We start from the raw sequence: 14,266 nt of genomic DNA, 5'->3' as shown, positions 1-14,266 counted from the left end.
CAGGCTGGAGTGCAATAGCGTGATCTTGGCTCACTGCAACATCTGCCTCCCCGGTACAAGCGATTCTTGTGCCTCAGCCTCCCAAGTAGCTGGGGATACAGGCATGTGCCACCACGCCTGGCTAATTTTTGTATTTTTAGTACAGATGGGGTTTCACCATGTTGGTTAGGCTGGTCTCGAACCCCTAACCTCAAATGATCCTCCCACCTCGGCCTCCCAAAGTGCTGGGATTACAAGCATGAGCTATCTTGCCCAGCCCATTTTTAACTTCAAAATACACAGGTAATGTATATTCATTGTAGAAAATCAGAGTGAATTAAAAAGAGACACTGAAGATGAACATAAACACATTTTTTAAATGTTCTAAAGGCTAGGCATGGTGGCTCACATCTGTAATCCCAGCACTTTGGAAAGTGGAGGCAGGAGGATGGCTTGAGCCCAGGGGTCTGAGACCAACCTGGGCAACACAGTAAGACCCCATCTCTATTTTTTTAAATGTTCTGACTTGTGCCAAGTTGGAGGGAGTTATGAGACTAAACATGTAATCGCTCCCTTGTACACGATCCTCTTCTGGAACATCACGCTTGGTAATGAGTGCCTAAAGATGCCGCCAGAGCAGTGTGCTGTATTAATAATTCCTCAAACTTGGAAGAGACCAAGATGTACTTTAGTAGGTGAATAGATAAACTATGGTATATCTGAATAATGGAATATTACCCAGCATTAAGAGGAAATGAGCCAGGCACAGTGGATCACACCTGTAATCCTAGCACTTTAGGAGGCCAAAGCAGGCACATCGTTTGAGCCCAGGAGTTTGAGACCAGCCTGAGCAACAAGGCAAAACCCCATCTCTAATAAAAATACAAAAAATTAACAAGGAATGATGGCACATGTCTGAAGTCCCAGCTACAGGAGGCTGAGGTGGGAGAATCACCTGAGCCCAGGAAGCTGAGGCTTCATTGGGCAATGATTGCACCACTGTGCTCTAGCCTGGGCAACAGGAGTGAGATCCTGTCTCGGAAAAAAAAAGAGAAAGGAAATTAGCTATCAAGCCATGAAGAGACATGGAGCAAACTTTAATGTATACTATTAAGTGAAAGAACCCAGTCTGAAAAGGCCACATAGTATCTAATTCCAACTGTAGGGCATGCTGGGAAAGACAAAGCCATGGAGACACTAAAAAGATCAGTGGATCCCAGGGATTAGGGGAAAGGGAGGGATGAATAGGAGAGTGAAACTATTCTGTATGATAGATACTATAATGGTGGATACATGTCATTATACATTTGTCCAGACCCATAAAATGTATACCAAGGGTGAACTCATGTAAACTATGGGCTTTGGATAATAATGATGTGTCAATGTGGGTTCAACAATTGTAACAAATATACCACTCTGGTGTGGGATGTTGATAGTGGAGGTGGCTGGAGAAAAGAAGTATGTGGAAAATCTTTGCACTTTCAACTCTGTTTTACTATAAACCTAAAGCTGCTCTAAAAATAAAGTCTATTTTAAAAATTTTAAAGAGTCATTTAGAACATCAACTTTGGGCCAGGTGCAGTGGCTCACACCTGTATTCCCAGCACTTTGGGAGGCCGAGGTGGGAAAATCAGCTTGAGTCCAGGAGTTGAAGACCAGCCTGGGCAACATAGCAAGACCTCGTCTCTACTATAGATAAAAAAAAATTAGCTAAGCATGGTGGTGCACACCTGTAGTCCCAGCTACTCAAGAGGCCGAGGCGGGAGGATGGCTTGAGCCCAGGAATTCAACGCTACAGAGAACTATGATTGGGCCACTGCACTGCAGCCTAGGAGACAGAGTGAGACTCTGTTACCTAAAAAGAAAAAAAAAAAAAAAACAAAACTTTGACAGATATTATTATGATTGTATCAGTTTTCTTTCTTTTCCTTTCTTTTTTTTCTTTTTCTTTTTTTTTTTTTTTGGAGACAGGTTCTCCCTCTGTCACCCAGGCTGGAGTGCAGTGGTGTGGTCTCAGCTCACTGCAACCTCCACCTCCCGGATTCAAGCCATTCTCCTGCCTCACCCTCCCGAGTAGCTGGGATTACAGGCGTGTGCCACCATGCTCGGGTAGATTTTGTATTTTTGGTAAAGATGGAGTTTCACTATGTTGGCCAGGCTGGTCTTGAACTCCTGACCTCAGGTGATCCATCCACCTCAGCCTGCCAAAGTGCTGAGATTACAGGCATGAGCCACCATGTCTGGCTTGCATCAGCTTTCTTTTTACTATTGTTTACATGTACATCTTTTTGCAAATACACCTTACAATTAAGATATGTCTTGTCTTTTATCCAGTCTGACAAGTTTTGACTTTTAAGAGGAGTACTTACTCCATATATGTTTAATGTAATTACTGATATATTAGGGTTTTAAATCTACATATGGCTGGGTGCATTGGCTCACATCTGTGATCCCAAAACTTTGGGAGGCCATGGCAGGTGGATTGCTTGAGCCCAGGAGTTCGAGAACAGCCTGGGCAACATGGTGAAACCACGTCTCTAGTAAAAATACAAAAATTAGCTGGGCATGTTGATGCATGCCTGTAGTTACAGCTACTTGGGGTGGGGGAGTGCTGAGGCAGGAGGATCACCTGAGCATTGGGAAGTTGAGGCTACAGTGAACTGTGATCATGCCACTGCACTCCAGCCTGGGTGACACAGTGAGACCCTATCTCAAACAACAACAGCAGCAAAACTACAGCTAACTATTCTTTTTGTCTTATCCCACCTGCTCTTTTGTCCTTTTTTTCTCCTTTCTTGCCTGCTTTGACAAAATTACATTTTTTTTATTATTCCATTGTTCCACTATACTAACTTGGTAGTTATACAATCTTTATAATTTTTTTCTTTAATTTTATTTATTAAAAATATAGAGACAGGGGTCTCACTATGTGGTTCAGGCTGGTCTTCAACTTGGGGACTCAAGTGATCCTCCCACCTCCACCTCCCAAAGTGCTGGGATTACAGGAGTGAGCCACTGTATCTAGTCAATCTTTATAATTCTTTAAGTGATTACCCTAGAATTACAACATGCATTCCTATTCCTGACTGTTTACAGTATAATATAAATTAGTACTTTACTTTGCCAGACAACACAAAGATCTTCGCTACTTTAACTACTGCCACCTTTTGTGTTGTAATTATATATATATTTCTTTTTTCTTTTTTTTTTTTTGAGACACAGTCTCACTCTGTCCCCCGCAGGCTGAAGTGCAATGGTGAGATCTCAGCTCACTGCAACCTCCACTTCCCAAGTTGAAGCTATCCTCTCATCTCAGTCTCCCAAAGTAGCTAGGACTACAACCACATGCCAGCATGCCCAACTAATTTTCATATTTTTAGTAGAGATGGGGTTTTGCCGTGTTGGCCAAACTGATCTCGATCTCCAGTGATCGAGTGAACCACTCACTTTGGCGTCCCAAAGTGCTGGGATTACAGGCATGTAGTTATATATTTTAAGATTACATATATTCAATATTATGCATATTTAGAATTCCCAAAGACATTAGTACTCTACAAAACAATAAGTTTTCCTTACATTTACTTCTAAATTTTTTTTAATTTAACATTTATTTTAGGTTCAGGGGTATATGTGCAGGTTTGTTCTATAGCTAAACCTGTGTTTAGGAATCACCACACTGTCTTCCACATGGTTGAACTAATTTACACTCCCACCAACAGTGTATAAGCATTCCTTTTCTCCCAAACCTCGCCAGCATCTGTTATTTTTTGATTTTTTAATAGTAGCCAAGCTGACTGGTGTGAGATGGTATCTCATTGTGGCTTTGATTTGCATTTCTCTAATGATCAGTGATGTTGAGCTTTTTTTCATATGCTTGTTGGCCACATGTATGTCCTTTCTAAAAAAGTGTCTGTTCATGTCCTTTGCCCACTTTTTAATGGGGTTGTTTGTATTTTTCTTATAAATTTGCTTAAGTTCCTTATAGATTCTGATGAACAACTTTAGCAAAGTCTCAGAATACAAAATCAATGTACGAAAATCACTAACATTTTGACCTTTGTCAGATGCATAGTTTGCAAAAGTTTTCTCCCATTCTATAGGTTGTCTGTTTACTCTGTTGACAGTTTCCTTTGCTGTGCAGAAGCTCTTTAGTTTAATTAGATCCAATTTATCGATTTCTGCTTTTGTTGCAATTGCTGTTGGTGTCTTCCTCATGAAATCTTTGCCTGTTCCTATGTACGGAATGGGTTTTCTATTTATTTCTGGGTTCTCTATTCTGTTCCATTTGTCTCTGTGTCTGTTTTTGTACTAGTACCATGCTGTTTTGGTTACTGTAGTATATAGCTCGAAGTCACGTATTGTGATGCCTCCAGCTTTGTTCCTTTTGCTTAGGATTGCTTTGGTTATTTGGGCTATTTTTTGGTTCAATATGAATTTTTAAATAGTTTTTTTCTAGTTCTGCGAAAAATGTCACTGGTAGTTTGATAGGAACAGCATTGAATCTATATATTGTTTTGGGCAGTATGGCCATTTTAACAATATTGGTTCTTCCTATCCATGAGCATGGAATGTTTTTCCAATTGTTGTGTCATCTCTGATTTCTTTGAGCAAGGTTTTGTAGCTCTCCTTGTAGAGATCTTTCACCTTCCCGGTTAGCTGTATTATTATGTATTTTATTTTTTTGGTGGGGATTGTGAATGGGATTGCATTCCTGATTTGACTCTTGGCTCGACTGTTGTTGGTGTACAGAAATGTTAGTGATTTTTGTACATTGATTTTGTATTCTGAGACTTTGCTAAAGTTGTTCATCAGCTTAAGAATGTTTTGGGCCGGGCGCAGTGGCTCATGCTTGTAATCCCAGCGCTTTCAGAGGCCAAGGTGGGTGGATCACGAGGTCAGGAGATCGAGACCATCCTGGCTAACATGGTAAAACACCATCTCTACTAAAAATACAAAAAATTATCCGGGTGTGTTGGTGAGCGCCTGTAGCCCCAGCTACTCAGGAGGCTGGGGCAGGAGAATGGCGTGAACCTGGGAGGTGGAGCTTGCAGTGAGCCGAGATTGTGCCACTGCACTCCAGCCTGGGCAACAGAGTGAGACTCCATCTATAAAAAAAAAAAAAAGGTTTTGAGTTTAGACTATATGGTTTTCCAGATGTAGAATCATGTCATCTGCAAACAGGGATAGTTTGACTTCCTCTTTTCCTATTTGGATGCCCTTTATTTCTTTCTCTTGCCTGATTGTCCTGGCCAGAACTACCAATACTATGTTGAATAGGAGTGGTGGGAGAGGGCATCCTTGTCTTGTGCCAGTTTTCAAGGGGAATGCTTCCAGCTTTTTTGCCCATTCAGTATCATGTTGTCTGTGGGTTTGTCATAGATGGCTCTTATTATTTTGAGGTACGTTCCCTCAATACCTAGTTTATTGAGATTTTTTAATATGAAGGATGATTGAATTTTATCAAAAGCCTTTACAGCATCTATTGAGATAATCATGTGGTTTTTGTCTTTAGTTCTGTTTATGTGATAAATCACATATATTTATTTGCATATGTTGAACTAACCTTGCATCCCAGGAATAAAGCCTACTTGATCATGGTGGATAAGCTTTTTGATGTGCTGCTGGATTCAGTTTGCCAGTATTTTGTTGAGAATTTTTGCATTGATGTTCACCAAGCATATTGACCTGAAGTTTTCTTTTTTTGTTGTGTCTCTGCCAGGTTTTGGTATGAGGATGATCTTAGCCTCATAGAATGAGTTAGGGAGGAGTTCCTCCTCCTCAATTTCTTGGAATAGTTTAAGCAGGGATGGTACCAGCTCCTTTTGTACATCTGGTAGAATTCAGCTGTGAATCTATCTTGTCCTTGGCTTTTCTGTTGTTGTTGTTGTTGTTGTTAGGCTATTTCTGACTCAGTTTCAGAGCTTGTTATTGGTCTGTTTGGGGATTCAATTTCTTCCTGGTTCAGTCTTGGGAGGGTGTATGTTCATAGGAATTTATCCTTTCTTCTTGTTTTTCTATTTTATGTGCATACAGGTGCATAATACTCTCTGATGGTTGTTTGTATTTCTGTGGGGTCAGTGGTAATATCCCCCTTGTCGTTTCTGATTCTGTTTATTTGAATCTTCTGTCTTTTCTTCTGCATTAGTCTTGCTAGTGGTCTATCTATGTTATAAATCTTTTCAAAAACCAGCTCCTGGATTCACTGATCTTTTGAATTTTTTTTTTTTTTTTTGTCTCAATTTCCTTTAGTTCAGCTATGGTTTTATTTCCTGTCTTCTGCTAGCTTTGGAATTTGTTTGCTCTTGATTCTCTAGTTCTTTTAGTTGTGATGTGAGGTTGTTGACTTGAGAGCTTTCTAACTTTTTGATGTGGACATTTAATGCTATAAATTTTCCTTTTAACCCTGACTTAGCTGTGTCCCAGAGATTCTGGTATGTTGTATTTTAGTTCTCATTAGTTTCAAAGAACTTCTGAGTTTTGCCTTAATTTCATTACTTGCCCAAATGTCATTCAGGAGCAGGGTATTCAATTTCCATGTAATTGTATAGTTTTGAGTAAATTTCTTAATCTTGATTTCTAATTTGATTGCACTATGGTCTGAGAGATTGTTATGATTTCAATTATTTTGCATTTGCTGAGGAGTGTTTTACTCCTGATTGTGTGATCAATTTTAGAAGATGTGCCATGTGGCAAAGAGAAAGATGTATATTCTCTTATTTCTCAGTGAAGACTCCTGTAGATATTTATCAGGTTCATTTGATCCCATGCATAGTTCATGTCCTGAATATCTTTGTTAATTTTCTGCCTTGATCTAATATTGTCAGTGGGGTGTTAAAGTGTCTTTGAAGATCTCTAAGAACTTGCTTTATGAGTCTGGGTGCTCCTGTGTTGGGTGCATATATATTTAAGATAGTTAGATCTTCTTGTTGAATTGAACCCTTTACCATTATATAATGCCCTTCTTTGTCTTTTTCAGTCTTTGTTGGTTTAAAATCTGTTTTGTCTGAAACTAGGATTGCAACCTCTGCTTTTTTCTGTTTTCCATTTGCTCGGTAAATTTTTCTCCATCCCTTTATTTTAAGCCTATGTGTGTTGTTGCATGTGAGACGGGTCTCTTGAAGACAGCATCTCAAAGGGTCTTGTTTCTTACTTTTTTTTTTTTTTTTTTTTTGAGACAGAGTCTCTCTCTGTCACCCAGGCTAGAGTGCAGTGGCATGATCTTGGCTCACTGCCAGCTCCACCTCCTGGGTTCATGCCATTCTCCTGCCTTAGCCTCCCAAGTAGCTGGGACTACAGACACCCGCCACCATGCCTGGCTAGTTTTTTGTATTTTTAGTAGAGACGGGGTTTCACCATGTTAGCCAGGATGGTCTCGACCTCCTGACCTCATGATCCGCCTGCCTCAGCCTCCCAAAGTTTTGTGGGTTTTTTTTTTTGATACAGAGTCTCACTCTGTGGCCCAAGCTGGAGTGCAGTGGCACAATCTCAGCTCACTGCAACCTCTACCTCCTGGGTTCAAGCCATTCTCCTGCCTCAGCCTCCCGAGTAGCTGGGACTATAGGTGCATGCCACTATGCCCAGCCAACTTTTGTATTTTTAGTAGAGACAGGTTTCACCATGTTGGCCAGGCTGGTCTCAAACTCCTGACCTCAAGTGATCTGCCTGCCTCAGCCTCCCAAATTGCTGGGATTACAGGTGTCGGCCACCGTGCCCCGCCAGGTTTGGTTCTTTATTCACCTTGCCACTCTGTGTCTTTTTTTATTATTCTGAGACAGAGTCTTGCTTTGCCACCCAGGCTGGAGTACAGTGGCGTGATCGTGGTTCACTGTGACCTCCACTTCTTGGCTTCAAGCAATTCTCATGCCTCAGCCTCCCAAGTAGCTGGGATTACAGGTGTGCACCAGCACACCCAGCTAATTTTTGTAATTTTAGTAGACACGGAGTTTCACCATGTTGGCCCCGCTGGTCTCACACTCCTGGCCTTAAGCAATCTGCCTGCCTTGGCCTCCCAAAGTTCTGGGATTATAGGGTGATCCACTGCACCTGACCTCTGTGTCTTTTAATTGGGGCATTTAGCACATTTACATTGAAAGTTAGTATGGATATGTGTGAACTTGATCCTGTCATCATGATGTAAGTGGGTTATTTTGCAGACTTCTTTATGTGGTTGCTTTATAGTGTCACTGGTCTGTGTACTTCAGTGTGTTTTTGTAGTGGTCAGTAATGGTCTTTCCTTTCCACATGTAGTGCTTTCTTCAGGCAAGTCTCATGGTAACAAATTCTGTCAGCATTTGCTTGTCTGAAAAGGATTTTATTTCTCCTTCACTTATGAAGCGTAGTTGGGTCAGATATGAGATTCTGAGTTGGAATTTCTTTTCTTCAAGAATGTAATATTGGCCTCCAATCTCTTCTGGCTTGTAGGGTTTTTGCTGAGAGGATCACTGTTAGTCTGATAGGATTCCCTTTGTAGGTGACCTGACCTTTCTCTCTAGCTGCCTTTAAAATTTTTTCTTTCATTTTGACCTTAGAGAATCTGATGATCAAGTGTCTTGGGGATGATCTTCTTATGAATTGTCTTACTGGGGTTCTCTGGATTTTTTTAATTGGAATGCTGGCCTCTCTAGCAAGGTTGGGGAAGTTCTCATGGATGACATTCTGAAATATGTTTTCCAAGTTGGTTCCATTCTCCCCATCTCTTTCAGGTACACCAATGAGTCACAGATTTAGTCTATTTACATAATCCCATATTTTTTTGGAGGTTTTGTTCATTTCTTTTTATTCTTTTTTCTCCATTCTTATCTGACTGTCATATTTCAGAAAGCCAGTCATCAAACTCTGAGATGCTTTCCTCCACTTGGTCTATTCTTGCTATGAATACTTGTGATTGCTTTATTAAATTCTCATAGTGTGTTTTTAATTTGTATTAGGTCGATTACGTTCTTTTCTATACTGGCTCTTTTCTCCGTCAGCTCCTGCATTGTTTTATCATGATTTTTAGCTTCCTTGTATCGGGTTTCAACATACTCCTGTAGCTCAATGACCTTCATTCCTATCCATAATTTGACATTTCAGCCATCTCAGCCTGGCTCAGAACCCTTGCTAAAGAGACAATGTGGTTGTTTGGAGGAAAGAAAGCACTCTGGCTTTTTGAGTTGTCAGGGTTTTTGCACTGGTTCTTCCTCTTCTTTGTGGGCTTATCTATCTTCAATCTTTGAGTCTGCTGACCTTTAAATTTTTTTTCTTTTATCCTACTTGATGACCTTGAGGGTTTGATTGTTGTATAAGGTAGATTCAGCTGACTAGCTTCGTTTTTGTTTTTGTTTTTGTTTTTGTTTTGACGGAGTCTTGCTGTGTCAGCCAGGCTGGAGTGCAGTGGTGTGATCTTGGCTCACTGCAACCTCCACCTCCTGGGTTCGAGCAGTTCTCCTGCCTCAGCATCCCAAGTAGCTGGGATTACAAGCGCGCCCCGCCACCACGCCCAGCTAACTGGTTTTTTTTTTGTTTTTTGTTTTTTTTTTGTATTTTTTAGTAGAGACAGGTTTCACCATGTGGGCCAGGCTGGTTTCGAATTCCTCTCCTCAAGTGATCCGCCCGCCTCGGCCTCCCAAAGTGTTGGGATTACAGGCGTGAGCCACCGCACTCGGCCTGGCTTCATTTTCAGAAGATTTTAGAGGGTCAACGCTCAGCTCCCAGCTCCTGGACTGTGTGCTCTAACTCTGGGGGACTTGTATTGGGCCCTGGCTTTGTTCTCTGACTCCTTGGGGTTAAGAATTCACTGTGCTAAGGGGCCATGGTGGGCCCCGGACCACTGGTCACTACACTGCAATAGGTGGTGTCAGCCAAAGTGTTTCGTAGTGGGGTGACAGTGAGATTTGACCTCATAGTGGCAGCTGTGTCAGAGTGCTAGCAGGTGCCAGGTTGCCTGCCCCTCTGCGGGTGTTCACCACAGTGGCAGATGCAATGCAGCTGGGGCAGGAGGGCAGGGTAGGGGGATGGTTGTGCTGGTGACTGTGTGGGCAGTCACACTGGAGGTGGTGTTCGCTGGGGGTGGGACGCTGGTGGGCACAGGTCTGGGTGCCTTCTCTATGCTCCACAATTAGGAGTGGTTGCTCAGGGCTGGGGAGGACCCGCTGTTCTCTATGCAATGCTAGTGTAAGGGTGGTGCACTGACAGAGGTGGGGCTGGCTGGCTTTGTGCCCACCAAGGCTCCGTCTGCAATGATGGTTGGTGACGGCAGGGGCGGGGGTTGAGAGACTGCACTCCCCCATGCTGGTGGGGCAAGGAAAGCAAAATCTGCCTGTGCAGTCATGCACTAGCAAAGCTATGTTGGGAGACTTGGTGGGCCCACCGGAAGCTACAGCATTGGGAGGGAGCGTGTGGGCTGGTGTGTGGCCATATGGTTGTATACTTTCCACTGGTCAAGCATGGTCCACAAGTGCAGAAGGTATGATACCCCCCAGGGCACCCTAGACTGCCCTGCAAGCAGGTGTGAACAGGCTGGGGCCCCGGGAGAGGCCAGCATACCAAGGAGTGCTCAGGTCGGACTGGCTCCATCTGATTGGCAAGACCACCCTGCAGAGTTCAGTTTCTACAGCTCCCTTAGAACTAACGTCTCCTATGGGAGCAAGGAGAGCCTAGGGGGATGGCCGTCCCTAACTGTGCTCCACTACAGACGCTCCCACATCAAACCCTCTGGGCTCCACATCAGCTGGTGTGCTGCCCCTGCCGCTTCTCTAAGCAGCTCTCCCTGCCAACTCAAGTGTCAGTGGTGGTCAAGGTGTCTTCTCCTGCCAGGGTTCCAGAGGCTCATGGCAAGAACAGGTTCCTCCTTGCCAGTTCAACTCACTCATTTCCCCAGAGCCACTGAGCGCCAGGAACAAGTCCCGGTGTGCAATAGCCCTATCCAGGGTTCCCAGCTTCCTCCCACTTCAGCCCAGCTTCTGTGTCTTCCCTCCGTCCACTCTCAGTGCCTTCCCTCTGAAGATCTGTTAGGAGCATGCCAGTTGTCTCAATCCCTTGGTGGGAGCTGTTCTACCTGGTTGTGTCTAGTGGACCATCTTCCCTCCCCCACTTTACTCCTAAATTGACTCTTTCCCATAATAATCTTCAGTTCTCCTCCCCTTTATTTTCAAATTTCCATCTTGGGCCATTTTCCCTCCATTTAAAAAGCTCCCTTTAGTATTTATTTTACTGTTAAGTCGATTGGAAACAAGTTCCTTTGGTTTATTTTTTAATGTCTTTTTCTTGCTTTCATTTTTGAAAGACATTTTCACTGAGTATAGTATTATAAGTTGTCAGTTTATTTTTTTCTGCACTTTACAATGTCACTCCTTTGTCTAGTAGAAAGACATCTGTCAATCCTTCTATTGCTCCTTTGAAGGCAATGTGTTTTTCCCCGGAGCTTCTTTTAAGAATGTCTCTTTGATCTTTGTTTGTCAGCAGTTTCGCTAGATGGATCAACATATGGTTTCGTTTTGTATTTAAATTGCCTGGTGTTCAAAGAAATTTTTGAATCTGTGGTTTTTTTAAACCAATTTTTGTAAATTGTTAGTATTTCTTTAAATACTTCTTCTGCCATCTCTCTTTCTTGAAGACTCCAATTACACACATGTAAACCTTTTCACAATGTTCCCTGTATCTTTTAGGTTTTTTCCCTACATTTTCCATTATATTTTTTCTTTGTGGTTCAGTTGGAATATTTTTTTTCCTGAGACGTTTTCCAGTTCACTAATTCTCTCAGCAGTTGTTAAACCCATGTACTAAATTCTTAATTTTAATTAATTAATTTTTTCTTTTAATTAAATAATAGCTTTTGGGAACTAAATCCACATACCATGAAATCTTTTACAGTGTATAATTCAGTAGTTTTTTAGTATAGTCCTAGAGTCATACAACCATCACCACTATCTAATTTCAGAACATTTTCATCATCCCAAAAAGAAACTCCAGGCACATTAGCAGTCATCCCCTATTCTCTCCTCTCCCAGACCCTGGCAACCATTAAACACTACTTTCTGTCTGTATGGATTTGCCTATTCTGGACATTTCATATAAATGGAATCATACAATAGGTAGCCTTTTATGACTGGCTTCTTTCACTTGGCATTTGTTACCAAGGCTCAATCATGTTGCAGCATGTGTTGGTACTTCATTCCTTTTCATGGCAGAACAGTATTCCCATGTATAGATATATCATATTTTGCTATCCGTTTATAAGTTGATGGACATTTTGGTTGTTTCTACTTTTTGGCTATTATGAATAATGTTGCTATGAACATTGCTGTACAAGTTTTTGTGTAGATATATGTTTTCAATTCTCGTGGGTATGTACCAAGGAGTGGAATTTCTGGGTCATATAGTAACTATGTTTAACATTTTGATAAACTGCCAAACTGTTTTTCAATGTTTCAGCACAATTTTGCACCCCCAGCAAGGTACAAGGGTTTAAATTTTCCACATCTTGTCCAAACTTTGTTACTGCCTTTTTTATTTTAGGCATATTGGTGGGCGTGAAGTGGTGTTTCATTGTGGTTTTGGTTTGCGTTTCCCCAATGATTAATGATGTTGAGCATTTTTATGTGCTTATGAATCATTTGTATGTCAATTAATTTATCTTTAAGTTCTAAAAGTTTCTAATAGATTCTAATAGATTCCAGGTCTTTGATGAAATTCTCCATTTTATCATCTTTTTTAAGGATGATTATCCTTTTTTAAGGATGATTACAAAATAACCACAATTATTTTATAGCCTGTGTCTGATAACACCAATATCTCAATCTTCTGTAAGTCTAATCTGTTTCTGTTTTTTACTTTTATTTTCTGTCACTTAGTTCTATTTATTGACATGACCTAGAGATTTTTACTCAGATGCTAGACATTGTATATTAAAACTTATAGAAGCTCTGTGTGATGTTTTCCTTCTTCAAAGACAATTTAAATTTTCTTCTGGCAGACAAGAGTGGGGGCAGATCACCCTAATCCAATTAGGTAATGTGGTACTTTGAGGCTGGGTTTTAGGTTTTTTGAGGCTAGTTTATTTCTACTTTGCCCTTACTCCTATCTGCAGTCTGTCAGAAGTCTCAGCTGAAAGTGTGGAGGTATTTTTCAAAGCTTCAACTCTTTGCTAGGACTGACCTCCAATTTTTGACTCCTCAGCACAATGAGACTTTCACTTTTTAGCTTCTTACCTGTCTCTCACTACGTAGTTTTTGTTTGTTTTTTGTTTTTTAATCTCTCTTATTTGAATGACTTAGGAACCAGCAACTGCCTTAATGTGGGGAGGAAAAAAACGATCAGTCTCACTTTTCAGCAATTCTCTTTTCTATGGGATCTTAAACCTTTTAATGCTGATTTTCTTGCTAGCCCTGAACTCCACATTTTGTCTCTGTGGCCTTATAAGATTCCTAAAAGCTCTCTAAGCTGCACCTTCCTGCATGGCCCTAGACCCTGCACTTTTTGCCTATAATTCATTAAATGTCTCCAGAGAGAAAATGGTAGGGAGTATTACCCTGATCTAATTGCTTTTTGTTTCTTTCTCATTCTTAGCCCCTCAGGTCTTGGATGCTGTGGTTGCTTTCTGATACCTTCAAATATTTTTTTTTAATCTAACTTAACAGTCAATCTCAGTGAGATATGTGGTCTAAAACCAGCGACCATGTCAGTACTGGTAGCTGATGCCCAACAGATGATAATTTAATGAAACTACAGCACTACTCTGAAAACAAATACAATAGTGACAGCTAAGACAGGTTGTTTTCAATCTGGCCCATTGACAAAACTACATTCTTTGTGAGGACTAAATTCTCCCATGACTTTTCTTTATTTGAACCACTGTGTAACACTTGCTTTTAGAGGATACCAGTCATTTGGCGTTTATTTGGTAGCAATGAATCATTTACATACAAATATGCATCTTACTTTTTCTCAGTTGCCTGTAACAATTAAGAAAGCATTACTTGGTGCTGGTTTGATAGACACAAATGCAAGTGTTGGCCCTGAAATGCCAAAAGGGTTTAGCCAGACTATCCTATAATTACATTATATTAAAAAAAATCCAAATAAAAACATAAGAAATTTGAAACTTATTCTACATTTGTTGACCATTAGGAATATGCTGATGTCTACCATGTGAAATAATTTTATCTATTGTTAGTGATACAAAGTGATACTCCACATTTGTGCTTACTATTGCCACCTGGTTGTTTAGATTGTTCTGATTATAAAATTGTGTAAACATTCTCTACAGAGAAAAGAGGCAGAACATTATAGAAAATGGAAATGAAGTGAC

The sequence above is a fragment of the Symphalangus syndactylus genome, chromosome 14 (genome assembly GCF_028878055.3).
Source record: "Symphalangus syndactylus isolate Jambi chromosome 14, NHGRI_mSymSyn1-v2.1_pri, whole genome shotgun sequence".
NCBI lineage: Eukaryota > Metazoa > Chordata > Mammalia > Primates > Hylobatidae > Symphalangus > Symphalangus syndactylus.
Note: the sequence above shows the minus strand (reverse complement) of the source record.